Consider the following 19748-nt stretch of genomic DNA (forward strand, 5'->3'; position numbering starts at 1 on the left):
ATGTGGCAGAGAGCAGCTGCATGGAAGAGAGCAGCTGCATGGAAGATTAAGCTGAATTCAACCTACATTTCTTACAGCATTGTGAACATGGTACAAGCATTGTTTGTGTATCTGTTTCTATGTGTCTTGGACCACTGATTAGACCAGGATTCTCAGACTAAACTTCCACACTTGTAAGAAGATCATAGTCTGACGAAGAGTGCTTGCACTCGAAAGCTCACTCCCTGAATAAATCTTTGTTGGTCTTAAAGGTGCTACTGGACTCTGATTTTATTGTGCTACTTCAGACCAACACGGCTACCCATTTGAATTCCACACTTTGTGTTCAGGTGCTGCATGGGAAAGAATAGTTAATGCATTTTAAGACCTGATCTTAATCCCACTTTCATGAATCATTTCAATCTGCTGAGTTCAGTGTCAGACGCCACTACCTCAGACATTTTCTGCGTGCTATACCCTTGCCAACCAGTACCCCTAGAGGAAAGTAATTTAAAATGAAGTAACTAGTATTGTAATGCCCTTGGACAAATCAGAGGAGTAGTTGCATTTGGGATACTATCTGTATTTTCAGTCCTTCCATACCAAAAAGGACACTGTAATGTGATTTGTGAGCCTAAGGGAACAGCGGTATAAAAGTCTAATAAATAAATAAAAATAAATAAATAAATTAATACATTTACTGGAAATGGATGTTGAGTGTACAATGTTATGAACTTATCAGTTGAGTACTTTAAAGGCAAGACAAGCAAACTGCTACTTATGCCTTGAAAGTAAGACCTTGCCTATAAAGCCTTGGCTTCTGAAAAGTATGTAATATATTTTAAAACAGCTAGTAACTCCCGAAATATCTTAACATGTTTATACTTTAATCTGCATGCATTTTATGCATAGAAACCTATTTCAGCTGTTTAAGCAGATGGTGGCTTTGGAAATGTATGTTCAGCCATTCAGGTCTTTTGACATTTAAGTGGCTGTGTCTGAAACTGATTAAGCAAAGGATTTATGATACAGCTTGTCAGCTGAGTCAATATCTTCTTGAAATATGCCAAAATATTTTCACATTGATGTAACACTTGCTAAAAGGAATTTATTAGTGCATGATTTAAAGTTAGTTTGTACCTAGCATAGGCAATGATTTTGTGTTGTAAAAATTTAGGAGGGCGTCCTAATCTCTCTAGTTTGGCATTCATCATGAATACATTAATGTTTTTTATGCTGTAGGGGACTCACATGCAGCAATGCTTGCTGTAATGCTTAAAAGGTAAAATTAATTGATGCATTAATCTTTTTGGAATTTAATGTAAAAACCTCCCTAACAAGAATGTGTTTGACCTCCAAGTCTGCATAAAATGAGTATAATGTGTATTCTGTTATGTATAAAGTCTATTGGTATAGTGTGTTTGAGAAAAGACAGCTTACATAGAAAAAAGAAACTCTTAGCATACAAATATTTCTGTTCAGTTTCTAAAGATGCTGCAAATTACGATATATTGGGAAATATATAAGAGGTTGAATGGGGGATGGTAGAGGACCAGGGAATGGTAAAGGACAGGAAGGCCTGGAGGATCATTATCCATGGGGTCATGATGGGTCAGACACGACTTTGCAACTAACAACAACAATAAGAGGTTGAATGATAGGTGAGTGATCTTGAGTGAACACACATACGGAGATGAATACTGAATACGAGTGTACACACACACACACATTTTTAAATCAAATGAAGACGGATAAAGGCTGAGAAAGTCTGATGGAGCAGTAATAGCAGGGCTCTCTCAGTGTCACCTACCTTACGGGGGCTGTGTTGTGGGGAGAGGAAAGGGAAGGCGATTGAAAGCCACTTTGAGACTCCTCCTGGTAGAGAAGAGCAGCATATAAAAACCAACTCTTCTTCATCATCTTCTATGAAGACTTTTCATACCTTTCTGAAATACAGTGGTGGTCATCTCTGGGCTATCCTCATCAAACTGTGCCATATTCCTTGTGTGCTCCAAGAGAGACATCTGTAGGAAGGGGACAGTGTGTGTAACAGCTGGCCAGGAAAGTGCACTCAGCACATGGGTTCATACAAAGAGGTTCTTCCAGTATGTGTGTCCCGTCTTGTGAAAGGAAAAAACCAGCATCTGAAACTGAGCCAAGAAGAAAATTTGCAGGCAACAGAGCAGTTTCCCAAAAAAGTTATTAAGTTCACAGCAGCCTGCCACTATTAAAAGATGGACAGCTGCAATTTTCCCTAATTGAAATCTCCTAGTTGTCTTCAAGAGTGTTTCCACATAATGTTCTACAAAAATCCAGCCTAAAAGTTAATGTACCATGAATCAATGTGGCAAGGTTGGAACAGTGCAAGTATGGAGCCAATTATTTGAGGAATATAGTTAACAGAAGGTGGTTTTTAGCCAAAGCACCAGTCTGCTTCTCTGTTAGCAAGTCCTGGGTACAAGAATTCCCTCAAAATTATAAGAAACAGGTGATTATATAAAATATATATTGATTCATTATATATGTGGTGGCTTGTGGCTTTGAACAAATAAATGTATATCTCAGAAATCATCAGTTGACATAACAATTTAGAGTTTTAACTCCTGAGTAAGGACACATTTAGATACAGATTTATTGAAACTAAAAATATAAGTATTCAAATTTCAAAACTGTTGCTCTTCAGTTTTACTAGTCCTTTCTTTAGGTAATTTAGTGAGAAAGCTCTCTGACCTTAATGATCAGTTTACCCTGCCATGTGAGCAAATCATCTCCTAAACCCAGTTCTTCCCTTGAAGGCGTGAGAATTTCTCTGCTGCTTGAGGTTTGTGCAGATCATCTGCACTACAAAGGAATTGCATCCCAGTCCATTTTCGTAATCTGGGAAGGGCAAATATTTAGAAACACTCTGTGTAACAATAGCAAAAAGAGAAGTAAATTAAAGTTTTCTGGAACCCCATTCCGGACTGTGTGTGGCTTGAAGTTGAGGAAGGGAGGAAGAATCCTTTTTAATGCATCCTCTTTAATGCAGTTGTTTAAAGAGGAGAGGATTATTCCACACCCCAAACAAAGGCAAAAATGAGTTTGACTTAAGGTGGTAACATTGCATTTCTTCATTTTGCCAAATCCTATAGTATCCTGATGTAACAATGTGAAGTAAAATTTGCTGCAAGATGCAGATAAGTTGAGAAATTAACCATTAACTAACTTAATTAAAAAAACACTGGAAGGCCTTGCAAAGAACCGAACTCGAAGCATAGGAAATTTAATGGCCTCACCCTGTCTTTAGGAGAAAGTTGAGGATGGTTTTTCAAGGATTGCATTTGGTTAAGTTCACTAGCAGTTGTGCTTTCAAATTTTGGGTTTTATGTTTTTTATGTGTTTTATTTTAGGTATTATTATTATGTATGTTATAAGCCACCTTGGGAATCTATAAGGAAGAAATGCAGTTAGCATATTAAACAAATAAAATAAATAAAAAGAGTTCAAGGTAAGTCTTTTAAAACTAAGGAAAAGTGCCTTTTGTGATCCTGCTACCCATGGAACCTAAAATGACTGTGATCCTCAGCTACTTACTGCCTCTTTTTAATCTCTTGCCTTTTCTTCTGGACCCCAATAGTGTGGGAAGCAAATGGGAGCATCTACATCTTGGCTAAAGCTTGCAACATACTATTTCTTCTTCAACAAAATCTTCTCTAGCCCAGACTGAGTTAATAGAAGTGGCAAAGAGCAGCATTTTGCCTCCCTGTAATCACACCTTCTTCCAGGAGTAACTGGCAAATCGTATCCCTTCCTAGGAAATTGATATTGCAGATAGGTCCAGATAGGAGCAAAACTGGTGATCAACTAGGAAACATATTGTATTCCTTAGCAGAGAAGATCTTGATGATCAGAAGCTTAAGGTATGGTAATCACCTTTAAGGCCATACATGATCTGGGCCCAGTGTATCTGAGAGACCGCCTCCCTGCCTATACCCCCAGAAGAGCGCAACACTCTGCCACTTCCAACAGGTTGTGGATCCCTGGCCCTAAAGAGGTACGTAGGACCTCAACAAGGGCGAGGGCCTTTTCAGTCCTGACCCCACCAGGTGGAATGAGCTCCCCGAAGAGATCAGGGCCCTGCCAGAACTTCCACAGTTCTGCAGGACCTGCAAAAGGGAGCTCTTCCACCAGGCATTTGGTGAGGCCGACTGACCCATAACATCTACAGGTCTCCCCCCCCCCCCAGACTGAGGGACCGAACCTACTGAGGGAGTGTCAAAGTTATTGTTAAAATACTTTTCTTGTTGGTATGTTATTGCTATTATATTGATTTTGAGTGTTTTATGTAAATGTTTCAAAATGTTTTATGTAAACTGCCTAGAGCCATAGGGAAGAGCGATATAAAAATCTAAATAAATAAATAAATCTCAAGATCTTGTCTATGGATATTCTAGCAGCAGCTTCCATTATCAACAGGAATAATTGTTATTGAATGGGAAGAAGGACTCAAGGATCACAATGATAAGTTATTGACATTTTGTAATATTGGGGGGGGGTATCTTTGGTATGTGTTCTTTGACTCAGTTTATTTGTCCATTAGTGGTTTTGTTTTGTATTATATCACTAGGTTTTTGAATCTGGTCTTAGAAATTGGGGGAGGGGACATCTTATGGTGGACTTCCTTGTGATTGAATGTAAAAAATAAAAATAAAAATAACCCCTTCCTAAACCATAAATAACTTCTTACCTTACTCAAAAACAGGAAATTATGTAAGATTCATTTTTGCCATCTTCACCATCATGGGATGACCTTTGAATTGTTTCTAATAAATGGTTCACTTTGACAAACTCTCCGTCACATGTATACCCATATTTAACCTCTAAAGAGAAGAAAGAGGAGGCCTCTACTTATCAAAATAAAAATATTATTAATTTTTATTTTGACTACTTCTAATCACCAAACATGCAAGCATTGTAAAATAGAGATCCCTTTTTCATCCTATAGATCAGTGGTCCCCAACCTTTTTGAGGCTGGGGACCGGCAGGGCAACTGCCCGCCCGCGCATGCCGTGCAAAAGTACAGCGCATGAGCAATTTCGGCCATGCATGTGCAATGCACGGGCGCGGCCCTGATTCCCTCTCCCCCCCCCCCCGCAGTAAGAAACTTCCCGGGCCGCAAGCTTGCGGCCTGGGAAGTTTTTTACTGCGGGGGGGGGGGCGGGGAGAGGGAGCCGCAGCCCGGTGCCGTGGCCTTCGCGGCCCGGCACCGGGCCACGGCCCGCAGGTTGGGGACCACTGCTATAGATGGGCTGTATTCCAGGGAATAAAACATAAGCCCAGTGCCGTATTAAAAATTAACAGCATTGATTCCAACTTGAGCTTTCATAGGTGAGAACTCACTTCTTTGGATACTATGGAGAAAATTGTTTCACATATTTATAAGAAAAAATGCGAAAAGGAATGTGAAGAGGAAGATAAGTTTGGTGTAAATCCCATAATGAATCTTTTATCTGTGATTCTCTTTGTAAGCAACTGGAATGGGATTAGGTTGTAACACATAATTGATGATGAGAGAGGTATTCCAGTAAAAATACTTTTTAAATTGGCTATTTCTGTTAAATCATCCAATGTTAGCTTTCAGTTCCTCTTCATTTCATAGTATAGATGTTCTTGAACTGAGTTCTGTACTGTTGCGCCTAGTACTCCATTCGGTGTTAAATAAATATTTAATATCTCTGACAACACATGTTGCTTGATGAACAACTCTTATGAGTCACTTGACATATTTGTAGACAGCAACAAATGAGCACCATTTCTGCATGTTATCAAGGTCTTTTAGATAGTGAAAAGTTAGTCTACAACTACTACAGTATGTTTCCTGATGAGGTCACTGACTGATATACTGACAACAGAGCTAACTGAGTTGAAGATAGCATTACTTTAGTGAAACATATTAATCAGGAATCATGGTTTGGACTTGGTTTGAAAGTCAGCACCGAAGTAAATGGCTGTTCCTTGTATTAGAACAAAGAACTGCCCTAGTTAGGTTAGGGAGTGTCAGAAGGTTAGGGAGTGTCAGATTTTAGACCTTGTGCTGTTCTGCTCAAATGAGCATCAGAACTTGGCTGAGATATAGGTGCAGGGGCACCCACACATTCCTTGACTTAAAACTGGTTTCCCAAATCTCTTTCCATAGAACTGAGACTAGTCTATGTTTAAATTCATAGAACACCTGCTGTTTCATCCAGTTTTGGCATTTCCTGCTTTGTCTACGTGTCTTTTTCTTTTGTGCCATTAGAGGAATTAACAAAGACACATTACAAAACTTGCATAGGAAATATTTACAGAAGTAGCATGATCATGATGAATATGGTTGGGAAGCCTGCCTAGGAGAGGGGAGAAGGTCAACATGACCATATATGGTCATATCATCCAGTAAACGTTTAACACATTTTGAAAATATATTTTGAAAATATATTAAAAATTAATTAACTTCCACCCATTCAGGAAACCTTCAGAAACCCCAGGATTTCATGAAACCCTGGTTGAGAAAGCCTGATGTATAGATGTATCAGTTTAGATGTACATATGTGCTTACGTATCATTACAGTGGCAAGATTTTTTTTTTGGTACAGTGGTGAACTCTGCTTAAAATGGTATTTCTCTCCTGTTGGCTTCTTCTTCTAATTTGTCATTTGTCATTAGTTAAATTTACAGTGGCAGTTTTAAATTTTGAGGAAGCTCTAGTGACTTCTAAAAAGTAATTTGTTCAGCCTGTCACTAATGATTCAGCTATTTAGCTAATAACACTGAATTTAATCCAGAAATTATGAGCTCGGCCCCTTTCCCCCAGGGAAGAATTTCTTACCATTTTGAAAAGTAGGAGTATGTGTACACTGTATTTAAACTAGATTTAGTTGGCTTTGTACCTTTTGAAAAGGAGTTAAGCTTTCTATAATCTCCAGAGGCTTATATTTCAATATAAAATAATATATAACAGTATCTTTTATTGTTTAATTTGATGTTCCTAGTTTTGAAACTATGCTCAAATTTGCATGAATATCATTGTGAATATCATTCTGTCCTCACAAAACTTTAGCGAGTGAAGAGATTACTTTAGCATAATATTTTTAGATCCTGTTTTCTTTCCAGTAATCCTGTAGGTTTTAGGGACCTTGGGACAAAGTAAGGAGAGAGAGAGACTATTGCTGAATGAGGACTTGCATCATGTATTGTCTAGAATCTCAGGGTGAGAGAAATATTGCTGCAGTTGGCATGGAGTTAATTGGAAGGGTAATCTGGTGTTTGGAATGTCTGGCTCATTTTCCTTCATTTTTGGTCAGCTATGCTGCCTATAGCTTGTGTCTTTGAAAGAGCCAGCTGGTGAGTTCAGAACCAACTCAAGAGGTTTTGCTTTTTGCAGTATCTGATATATATATAGATTTTTGTTTTCATTGTGGGCCATTTAGGGAACTTTCAGGGGAAAAAGCAGTATACAAATACTTAAATCTCTTATACCCGCAGCAACTCTGGTAGGATCCACCCTGCCACCATAGATTTCTTCATGATGGTTTCAAGTTTGCTATTTTGCTTGGTCTCTATTCATAATATCAGGTGCCCTTCTACAAACACAGCTTTTTCAATTACAGAAATACTGTTGAAGTGGAGGGACAGAAGGAGTTTTATCAGGAAGTTCACATGCTATACAGCAATTAGGGATCATTTTTTTTCAGAACAACTGTAGCATGTATTGCAAACTAAATAAGTTTTGTTCTGTCAAGTAATATGTAATGCTCAGTGTTAAATATCTGAAGCAGGTAGGTGTTTTTATGTAGGTGGGAGTCAGATGGCTGATTTTTCCTGTGTACCGTGAAGGTAACCTGCAGCTACCCCAGAACTATGCTAGTATCCTGTGTTCCTGCTGCACATTTTAATAAGTAAGCATCAGGAATTTTTTCCTTCTAGTTTAACTGCCTTACTCCCCACCTAAAATTCTACTCTCTGCTAAACATAGGGAACCCTGGAAAACAAGTGCTCTGAAATGAACATACTTTTGAAGTCTTTCTTGTTGGCTTCCTGAAACTGATTCTTTTTAAGGGTGGGGGTGGAAGAAAATGCTCTCTAAGTTATTTTTGTGATAATGCTTCCCTCCCCCTACATAAAAATTAAAGCCATAACCAAACAATTGAAAGACTGGCTAGCAAAAGTAAACATTATGAACACATAACAACTTGTAGGGCTTTCTGACAAGATATAAAATTCTAACCTAAAGTGGCAAATAAAGTGCTAGTTTGAACAAACAGCAGCTGTACAGCATTTACTCAAATGCAAGACTAGTTTTTTCTGCAGGTATGCCATCAGAAAAGAGGGGTTTCTCTTTGATTAACATACAAGTTACAGTTATGTCCATTAACTTTGTAAAACATTTTAAACATTTGCTACCAATTCACTGATTCACTGAACCAGTATATTTCAATAGTTAGTAGTTCATAATTAGAGATAGCAGGGTTCTAATTAGAGATAGCAGGTTTCATTTAGCATGCAGCATGCAAAATCCGTGTGTCCCAGAGAAATTTAACACATCCTTCTGAAAGCAATTGATAGTTAGCATTCTAAAGACTTCATCATTGATTTATCCGCATGTGGGAGAAATTCTCAGGCCCTCTGTCTCTTGGCGAAGTGACAACTAGAAAAGATTGTCTCTACATTGGAAGAGCTGTGTTTGGGCAGTGCTCTCAAACCTAAGCAGTCTAGTGAATAAACATTTAAATTTGTGCTCAGATAACATTTTCTCTTGCCTTGTCTGCTTCAATGCAGTTTACTCAAACCACTTGGACCTCTTTTGTCAAGAAGAGAAACCCTGGTCTGGTACTTATTCCCCTAAGCAGGAAATGTGGCAGTATTCAGTAGGTGCTCAATAAAAGCAGGAGAAAATGCTCTTTTGTGTACCATTTGAAGTTTTCTACTCTACTTTCTGGAAATTGCTTGAAAAAATAATTCCAGGTCACTAGAGCTCTTGGTGTGTTACAATTCTCAAACTTAAGTACGAACTTTCCAGGGTGAAACCAAGACTATTATTTCAATAAAATAAATATTTGCAAGAAAGACATATATTGCTTAATTTGTTCTTAACTGAGCATTCAAATCCTTCCGTAGTTTATGTCTGTAGAAAGAAACTAATAAGTCCTGTTTTGAACCTCTGCAACTAGAGGTTCAGATTTTGGGAGTCTTTTCATAACAATTACTGCGAGTGGTTTCTTCAAATTTAACTTTAAGAGCTAGGTTTTAGGGGGAAATGACTAATGATGATTTATTCCACTTTGGGCCTTGCCTTCACTATCTCAAAGTTAGTACCAAGAGAATACCCTCTCACCTTCTTTCTTTCTAACAACATTGATTATAAATGGGAAGGTGGTGTTTTTAATAAATTTGACAAACAATGTAATGATTACATATCAGGTTGGTAGGGTTTATTTTTTTAGTGCCAGCCTTGACCAGTTTATGATGTGCTACATATGGCTGTTTGCATTATATGTTATGTTTATTATGGATGTTGGGCTCTCTTGTATCATTTCTCTTGTTGCTGCTTCTAAAAGCAAAAAATCCAGCCTGGGGTTTTGTGTCCACTTGTTGGAATAAGTTTCCTATTATAACTCATAGTGGAAAGCCAACACCTGTGATAATGGAATGCATATGACTATGTAACTTTGTATAAATGTTAGTACAGCTGCACTTCAATGTTACTTGTTCATTATTGTGCATGATTGTAGGATCATGCAGTGTGCTTGAAGTTACAAACAGGTGTGCTAAACAGCACTCTATTCTAATTGGACTCTTAAAACTAGCAACATGATTGATTTTTTCATATCCAGTCAGACAGATTTTGATCAAACTATGCTTATAACATTGTTGAAATGAACAACATAATCCTGTGATTAGTATGAAGATTTGCAGTTATTTAATGACATTGTAAACAGCAACTGTGGTGATCCAAGTAGCCTAGCACAGAGACAAATAGCAGTATAAAGTATGTGTAGCTCAGTGGTTCTCAACCTTCCTAATGCCACAACCCTTTAATACAGTTCCTCATTTTTAGTTTTTAGTTAGTTTTATTACGGTCATAGACCAGCATAAGATGATACAGAAACATCCATTAAAACCAGGAATTAAAACATCTTAAAAGATAACAATAGAAAATAGAAAAGGTAGATAAACACAGCTGTCCAGATTAATTTAAAACAGACCATTCTATTACGAATTTTGATCGCTGCTGCGCAGAACTTGGCAACTCTATAAGTTGTTTTATTTTCTATATCTGCAAGCAGCAGAGAAATGTAAAAATCTCCTGAGCGCCCTGGGAATCTGCCTAGCAACGGAAGAATTAGACTAGTTCGAATCTCATTATAGAATAGACATGGAAAGAGAACATGTTCCATGGTTTCTACATGTCCAGAACCACAGGTGCATTTCCTTTCGGTGTAGGGCAATTTCCTATATCTTCCTTCTAATACCACCGAAGGGAAGTCATCACAGCGTGCCAAAGTGAAGGCCCTCCTATGACTAGGTACTTCAAGCTTGGCCAGATATGTCATAGGGAAAGATGAATATCTATTGGGTTCACTAATAATGAAAGATGGGTTATTAGCTAGGTCCTGTTGCCGTTCTATGTCGGTCAATCTCTGCTTAACAACTTCTTTGGCCTGATCATATCCCATACTCAGTAGGAACTCAGGAGAGAAGCCCAAGAGTGTGATTTTAGCTCTGATGTTTTGTTGCCATGATGATTGATAGCCATCCTCAGTTGTTAGTGGGGCAAGGCCACGAGGGAAAAAGGACAGTCTAAGCCAGTAATTTAAAGCAGTCAGCCATACTCTAGCCTCCATCTTCATGAAACCTCCATCTTCATGAAACCAGTTCCTCATGTTGTGGTGACCCCCAACCATAAAAATTATGCATCTGTTCTTTCACAGAAATTAAATTGAAACCGACCAATGGCATGAAGATCCATTGTTCATGATTGTATATAAATTGGATTTTTTCTGGGGTTTCTCAGTTCAGTTCTTCCTTTTGCCCCACCATGCCGATCTTGCTCTTTTCCACTGCTCCAGACAGACAAACTCTCTCTCGATCTACCCCACAAGGCTGTTGTGTGGATGGTGCCCCCTGGCCAAGCTGCTTGCCTTGCCACGACCCCTGTGAAAGGGTTGTTCAACCCCCAAAGGGTCGTTCAACCCCCCCAGTTGAGAACCACTGGTGTAACTGAACTCTCAACTAGAAATTTAACAGCACAATTCATTAGTGCACACATACAATGCTATGTGCCAGAAAGCATTAACATAGTTCTCCTTGGCTCACTCTACCCTTTCCACTTCTGTGTGATGGATTCTGGCAATCTTTAACTGACCTGCGGAGCACATACATCACATAGAACCTTTCCTGGCAATTGTATTTCTGTATGAAACACATGGCTTCCAAGATCTGCATAGGGCTTGGGTGTACATAGGGCTCTAGGTGTACAGTCTAGAGCCAGTTTGGCAAGGGGAAGGACAGTAATGATGTGATTTTATTAGTTGTAATGTTTCAGCTTTCCATAGTATCCCATGATCTAGAAAAATACATGGTACTAATGGCTAAGGGATAACATGCATTAAAATAATCAATTATGCCAGCTTTATTGCCTTACTCCAGGGGTAGTCAACCTGTGGTCTTCCAGATGTCCATGGACTACAGTTCCCATGGGTTGACTACCCCTGCCTTAGTCCACTGAAAAATGAAAGTTTACATACATTGGCAAATGAATAGGCAAATTATACTGTGTTGTTTAATTTTAGTACTTATTCCTGAAAATATGTGGAATATAATAACTTTATATGTATGAGTAATGTTAATAGACTCATAAGTAGTGCTCTGTAGGGTTGGCACTGGACCCACTCTCATACCTCATAATAAGCCTCTACTAAGTCTTTTAAGTTGCCAGAAAGGAAAGACGCATGTGACCTGACTGTAGCGAAGCCACACATTCATTTGCTTACAACCAGATGACGATACGAAGTAAAATGGAGATCAGTCAAATAGATGTTGTGGTTTGATTGAAACTGTACAGGTATCTGTATAGTGTTCCTTTTGAACCCAAGAGGATATATTGTTTATCTCCAAAGAACTGAAATGAAAGCATGTCTGGCAAGTCTGCTTCTATTGTTTGAAATTCTTTTTTAGTTCTTTTTCATATCTGGTATCATTACTTGTCTTGTTTTTTTTTTTAAATCATTGCCATGTAAATTCATGTTTTGAGGAAAGAGATCTTGTGCGAGAGAATATTCTGTGGTGATTAATGTTTGTGGAAATAATCATCAAGCTATTAGAAGAAGAGTTGGATTTTATACCCTGATTTTCATTACCCAAAGGAGTCTCAGAGCGGCTTACAAGCGCCTTTCCTTCCTCCCCACAACAGACACCCTGTGAGGTAAGTGGGATTGAGAGAGCTCTGACCAGACTGCTCTGTGAGAACAGCACTTATCAGCCTGTGGTCACCCAGCTAGCTGCATGTGGAGGATCAGGGAATCAAACTTGGCTCACAGGATTAGAGACCACCCCTCTTAACCATACTCCAAGCTGGTTTGTAGATACTTGAATAATTGTGGGTAGACTGCTGGTTGGGGCTAGTGATGACCCTTTATGCACGGCAGCAGCTACTCTGTGCTGCCGCCGTGCCGTTCCCCATGTATGCACAGGGGTGGGGCATGCAGGGCTGCCCTGGTGTAGCGGTGTATCGTTGGCACATCTTGCCCACTTTAGATGGGGAGCCTGAGGATGTGGATGAGATACTTGAAGAGGTGAGACCTGCCATATATGCTCTCAACTCTTGCCCTTCCTGGAGGATAAAGACTGCCAGAGGGGATTGCCTGGTTGCCAACATAGCCCTACTATGTTGGAGAAATTCTGTTTCTCTGAAATTCTATTTCTCTGAAGTGCTTGATTAGGTGATTGCTTTTCAGCTCCAGGGGCTCTTGGAAGAAACTAATTAACTGGACCTGTTTCAATCTGGGTTCAGGATGGGATTTGGAACAAAAACTGCTTTGGCCACCTTGGTTGATGACCGCTACTGAAAACTTGCCGGGGGGGGGGGATTTATTTATTTGATTTATACTGTTCTTCCCTGTAAGATGGCTTGAGGCAGTTTATAGGTAATACAGATTAAACCAGTACCTCTCCCTCTACCCTCCTAAATACCCTCTCCAGGCTAATCAGACTGGTAGGATATAAAACATGGCGGGGGGAGCCAAGCTAAAGGAGGGAAGTCCATACCCAAACAGACATGGCTTCAGCCATACACCTGGTGGAAGAGTGCCATTTTGCAGCTCCTGTGAAACTTTGACAGCTCTGTCAGAGCCCAGATTTCAACTGGCAACTCATTCACCCAAGTTGCAGCTAGGGGCAAAAAAGCCATAGCTTTTGTCAAGGTCCAGCAAAGTCTTTGGAGTTAGAGATTACCAACAAATTGTAAGATGGAGCTGTAAGATGGAGCTCTTCTGCCAGGCATTTAGTTCAGGCTGGGGGGTTGTGACCAGATTTACAGGCTGTGGGTCCCGGCCTATGCCAAGTGCCCTGTGCTGAGCTTTTACAATCAGAACCCTCAAATTTTTCATCATCTAGGGCCATTTTATTGGCCCCAAGGCTGGAACAGCTGAGTTGGGTTGGGAGTATTAGAAGATTACACTGCCACCTTTTGATATTGCATTTATGCTGTTTTAATGGGTTTTTTATGAGTTATACTGTGTTTTCCTGACTTATATTGTAAGCCACTATGAGACAACTTTTGTTGAGAGTGGCGAGATAAAAATTAAAATATAAACAAATAAAAAGTTGGTGTTCACAGACTGCAACACTCTCTGGGAAACTTATTGGGAGAGGCAGTCCCCTAGGTTCAGAAGGCGCTGACCTCATAGGGCCTTTTAAAGGTCACCATCAAAACCTTGAACCTGATTGGGATCTCCACCAGTAGCCAATTCAGGTGCTGAAGGGCAGGTAGAATATGAATCCTCCACAGAATATGAGGCTTCCACATGCAGCTGTATTCTGCACCAGCTGTAAATTTCAGGTCACGGCCAAGGGCAACCCTTCATAGAACTATGTGCAGTAATCCAATCTTGAGGTGACCATAGACAGACTGATAACTGATGATTTGGAGTGATTTTGCCTGGCCTCAGCTGGTGCCTCAACTGCTTGCATTCCATGGTAACCTTTTTATCGTTGAGAAACCACTGAAACATTCTTCAGGCTTTGAGAAACCCCAGAAGTGGTGCAATCATGCAGAATATGGTTGGAAAGCACGCCCACCCCAGGCGCCTCTCCTCCCCACCCCCATCATTGGCAATTTTGAGAGAGAGGGGCTGGTTGACATTACCATATAAGAACCAACTCTTCTTCTTTGATCGTATCACCCACTGTGTTGGAATAATCTGGGAACTCTAGGTTCAATTTGCCACTCATGCTATGGAAGTTTTCTGTATGACTTTGGGCCAGTCACAGTCTCTGCCTAACCCACCTCAGAGGATTGTTATCAGGATAAAAGGAAGGAGATAGAATGAAAATGATAGAACAATGATAGAAACCACTTTGGGTCCTCTTTGGATGAAAGGCAGGCTAAATAAAGTAAAAACAATTCTGGTTTAGACAAATCTCGCCACAGTAATTCATGCCTTAGTTATATGTAGATAGAATCATTATCAGTCAGTCAGTCACCTTTTATTGGCATAAAATATGTATATGACAAATCATAGAATCATAGAGCTGGAATGGGCCATACAGGCCATCTATTCCAACCTCTTGCTCAATACTGGATCAGCCCAAAGCATCCAAGAAAAGTATGTATCCAAAGTTTGCTTGAAGACTGCCAGTGAGGGGGAGCTCACCACCTCCTTAGGCAGCCTATTCCACTGCTGAACTACTCTGACTGTGAAACTTTTTTTCCTGATATCTAGCCTATATCGTTGTACTTGTAGTTTAAACCCATTACTGCATGTCCTCTTCTCTGCAGCCAACAGAAACAGCATCCTGCCCTCCTCCAAGTGACAACCTTTCAAATACTTAAAGAGGGCTATCATGTCCCCTCTCAACCTCCTTTTCTCCAGGCTGAACATTCCCAAGTCCCTCAACCGATCTTCATAGGGCTTGGTCCCTTGGCCCCAGATCTTTTTTTTTTAAATACTATTTTTTTATTTTCATAAAGATAAAGATAGAACAGAACGAATAGTATAAATTGTTAATACAAAGAAAGATAGGTTATGCTCTTCATTTGATACACTTAATTCCCCATTTCATGTCCCCTTTTAGTTTATTTTCTTAAATAATTCAGATAAGGGCCCCATTGTTCTTGGAACACCTCTTCTGTTTTTCCATTAACTATCAGTGTCAGTTTGGCCATCTTTGCAAAGTCCCTCAACCTATCTTCATAGGGCTTGGGCCCTTGGCCCCAGATCATCTTCGTCGCTCTCCTCTGTACCCTTTCAATTTTATCCATGTCCTTCTTGAAGTGAGGCCTCCAGAACTGCACACAGTACTCCAGGTGTGGCCTGACCAGTGCCGTATACAATGGGACTATGACATCTTGTGATTTTGATGTGATGCCCCTGTTGATACAGGCCAAAATGGCATTCACCTTTTTTACCGCTGCATCACACTGCCTGCTCATGTTTAGTTTACAATCCACAAGTACCCCAAGGTCTCGTTCACACACAGTGTTACCTAGAAGCGTATCCCCCATCAAGTAGGCATGCTTTTCATTTTTATGCCCCAGATGCAGAACTTTACACTTATCTTTATTAAATTACATCTTGTTCTCATTTTCCCATTTTCCCATTGTGTTCAGATCTCATTGAACTCTGTCTCTATCTTCCAGAGTATTTGCCAGTCCTCCCAATTTCGTGTCATCTGCAAACTTGATGAGTAGTCCCTCTACCCCCTCATCTAGATCTAGATCATTAATAAATATGTTAAAAAGTACCGGGCCGAGCACCGAGCCCTGAGGTACCCCGCTACTCACCTCCCTCCAGTCTGATGAAACACCAGTGAGAACTCTTTAAGTGCAGTTCTCTAACCAATTTCCTATCCACCTATCTGAAAATCCAGATTGCAGTCCTTCAATTTATCCATCAGAACATCATGGGGAACCTTATCAAGGCTTTACTAAAGCTTTACTAAAATCCAAGTAAATGACGTCAACCGAATTTCCACAATCCAGCAAACCTGTTACTTGGTCAAAAAGGAAACCAGGTTGGTCTTACAGGACCTGTTGGAGACAAATCCATGCTGACTTCCTTGGATCACCAAATTGTTCTCCAGATGTTTGCAGATCGCTCCCTTTAATATCTGCTCCATTATCTTCCCCACAACAGAGGTCAGACTCACTGGTCTGTAGTTTCCAGGGTCATCCTTCCTCCCTTTTTTGAAGATCGGAATAACGTTTGCTCTCTTCCGGTCCTCCGGGACATCTCCAGTCCTTAAAGAGGTCCTGACGATGATGGACAAGGGTTGTGCAAGTTCTCCGGAAAGTTCTTTGAGCACTCTCGGGTGCATTTCATCCAGACCAGGGAATTTGAACTCATCCAGTGCAGCTAAATGCCTCTCAACAACCTCTCTGTCCATGTCAACCTGCCACCCAGACGCTATCCCTTGGCTACTGCCATCTCTAGATGTGCCTAAACCCTTTGACCTGTGGAAAAAAACAGATGTAAAATAGGCACTGAGCCTTTCTGCTTTCTCTGCATCCTCCGTTAGAGTTTGTCCATCCGCACCCAACAGTGGGCCTATTGCCTCCTTTACTTTACTTTTGCTCATCACATAACTGAAAAATCTTTTCTTGTTACAATGGGCTTCCCTGGCCAATCTTAGCTCACTCTCAGCTTTGGCCTTTCTGATTATAGGATGACTGCAAAGCAGAGCCAGCATGGTGGAGTTCTTAAAGTGGTTAAAATGTAGTGGTTAAAGTTTGATTCATCACTCTGCTATAGAAACTTGCTGAGTTACCTTGAGCCCACTCTTTAGCATAACCTTAGTCACCCACTCTTAGCCTAACCTACCTCACTGAGTTGTTGTGAAGGTAAAGTAGAGGAGAATAGAACAGAGTAAATTTCTTTGGGTCCTTACTGGGTATAAAGGCAGACTACAAATAAAGTAAACAAAATTCTTGGTGCTACCATTGAAGGTTCTTCAGAGGCTGCAACTAGTGCAAAACGCTATGGCTAGACACATTGAGCAGACTGTTCACATTCCTTTTTTGCAGTGTGGTGATAATTCCTGAATGTGACCAATCAGATGATTTATCTAAATTGCTGGCTATATAGAAGGTATCTGGAGAGTAGATATTTCTTCGCCTCCCCTACCTCACTGTAGCCTACAGTGCCCCCTGAAATACTGCTCCTGGGGACAGTGGACCCCTCCAGGATTAGGCATAAAGAGGGAAGTCACAAGTCAGCATTGTGAGGAGAGAATGAGTGAAAACTTCTGTTCACAGTAGTCCTCTGCAGGAGACATTTAAAAGGGACTTAATTCATTTTACTTAAAAGTTATAATTAAGAGAAGCATTTCTACAACCCCTGTAGAAATAGTGAAACACAAAATATTGACATGCTAACTTCATCTCCTGGCTTTCCAGCCTTGCACAGAGATCAAGCTCATACCAGCTGTTACCTTTAAGCCCTTGCCCCTTGAGGTTAAATGGGAGAGAAAACTCAGCTATCCTATAAAAGGAAAAGGGAGGGCTGAAAATTCCAGCCCCCATCAAGCTTAAATCAAGGCAATCTGCATGTGCTGTGTCACTCCTGTCTGCAGTATTGCAGCGCAACCAGCTTTTTCTGTTCTGCGGATTTGAGTGACTAACCAACAACATTTGGCTTTGGGAAGATTTACTGAAACATTATATATGTATCTCTGAGTCTGCTATTGTTCTCTTGAAGGTAATCCTGTAATTTAATGTTTTCTTGTTCTTTATTAACTGTGGAGAAAGTTTGAAGAAGCATTAGGCTTCATTTTCATCTGTGTTTTCTGCACTACATTTTTTATATGGCTTGAAAGCCTTGACACTTCACAGTAATTTAGGTGAGTAAATTTTATGCAATAAGATTCTGGCTTTTTTTGCACCAATGTGCTTAACTTACATAGAATTGTTGGTTTAGAATGAGACTGCTTTGGAAAAAAGATTTAGGGTGCCTAAAGAAGTATGGCAAAACTTGACTGGGTTCTGTGGTATGTCTGCTGTTAGTGAATGGATCTTACTAGGCATAAGAAAAATTCTGGTCTTAATAAGTTGCAAACATTTGCTTAAATAGCCATTTTAGGTAATAAATATGAGGTGTGCAGTATTGGAAGGCGAATGACATTAAATGTAAACTTAGTTTTTATATTCTATTAACTTGGAGATGTAAAAGCCATTTTTTCAGCAGATAAAGATTTGCATTGCAGTGAATTGTTACTACTTTTTTTACACATTGGAATGATATTGTGCTAATAATAATGTTAGTTCTTCATATTAATTGTATAAAGATGTGTTAAGGTACTCCAAATATAGCTTCACTTTGAAAAGTATGCACATGTTGTTTAAGGTATAAATTATTTAACCAGTTATATGTTTGATTTGTGGCTTGGCTGTTTAACAGTGGTGTGTTAGAAACTGTCGTAACTTATTTCAAATACATGTAACTTTTGCTAGTGGAATATACTGGATGATAAATGTATAGTGCCTGTTATCCAGTGTTATTTTCAAGCTTCTTGTGTAGTAATCAAATGTGCATGGTGAGATATATATTTTTTTTTTTAGAGTAATGAGTATATCCTACCAGGATTTGCTACTGACATGGTAATTTAAACGTTGACCTTCCCTGCTTGCATCACTTATTGCAAATACTTTTCAAGTGAAAAAATATAATTTGTACCTCCAGTGTGTATGTAGAGAGTTACTTAAGCATAGGTTGTAAAATAGTGAAAACTACCATTTATGTAGTAATGGAAAATCATTACGTGTTCAGCTGTGTAAATAAGATTTAGGCTAATATGTAACTTGAATTGTAGTATTCATGGCTGTTTTTTAAAACTGTGCTGGGTCAGTCACTATTTTCATTGTTTGCTTGATGTAGGGTGTCTTATGGTATGTTGTGCCTTATTGGTACAGAGTTTAGTCTCAATTATCATTTTAAGTAATTTTAATATAACTGATGCCCTTTGCTGAACTTAGTGGCTTGGGTAAGTCAAATTATTTGAACCACTGTGTAGTGGTTTAAGTGTAGGACTATGTTGTGGGAAACCCAGGTTCCAATCCTCACTCTATCATGGGTGCTTACTGGATGACCTTGGGCCAGTCTCATGTTCTCAGCCTAACTATCTCACAGAGTTATTGTGATGATGAAATGGAATGAGCAGGTTGATGTAAGCCTGTTGTGGGTCCCCACTGGAGAGACTGGCAGAGTATAAATAAAATGTTACAAAGAAAAATAATGTTCATTTATCTGCTTGATTTGAACAGGTCCAAATCTTACCCTGAATAGCAATTGCGGTTAATATAGTAAAGCTTCTAAGGGCCCCTTGTGGCGCAGAGTGGTAAGGCAGCAGACATGCAGTCTGAAGCTCTGCCCATGAGGTTGGGAGTTCAATCCCATCAGCCGGCTCAAGGTTGACTCAGCCTTCCATCCTTCCGAGGTCGGTAAAATGAGTACCCAGCTTGCTGGGGGGTAAACGGTAATGACTGGGGAAGGCACTGGCAAACCACCCCGTATTGAGTCTGCCATGAAAATGCTAGA

At 39.8% G+C, this 19748-nt stretch overlaps 1 protein-coding gene across 7 annotated transcripts in view; it reads left to right on the forward strand.

The window, feature by feature from the left end:
• DISP1 (dispatched RND transporter family member 1) overlaps window positions 1–19748 on the forward strand; it is a 96876-nt gene that overhangs the window by 27608 nt on the left and 49520 nt on the right. The window contains exon 1 of one of the 7 annotated variants that reach the window (XM_077340266.1): window positions 16781–17912. The exons of the other annotated variants lie outside the window; for them this stretch is intronic. The gene's annotated coding sequence lies outside the window, so the exon portion shown is untranslated. Of the gene's footprint in view, window positions 1–16780; window positions 17913–19748 lie in introns of those variants that run through there. 7 annotated transcript variants of the gene reach the window in all.

This window comes from Paroedura picta, chromosome 1 (assembly GCF_049243985.1).
Source record: "Paroedura picta isolate Pp20150507F chromosome 1, Ppicta_v3.0, whole genome shotgun sequence".
In the NCBI taxonomy this organism is placed as follows: Eukaryota; Metazoa; Chordata; class Lepidosauria; order Squamata; family Gekkonidae; genus Paroedura; species Paroedura picta.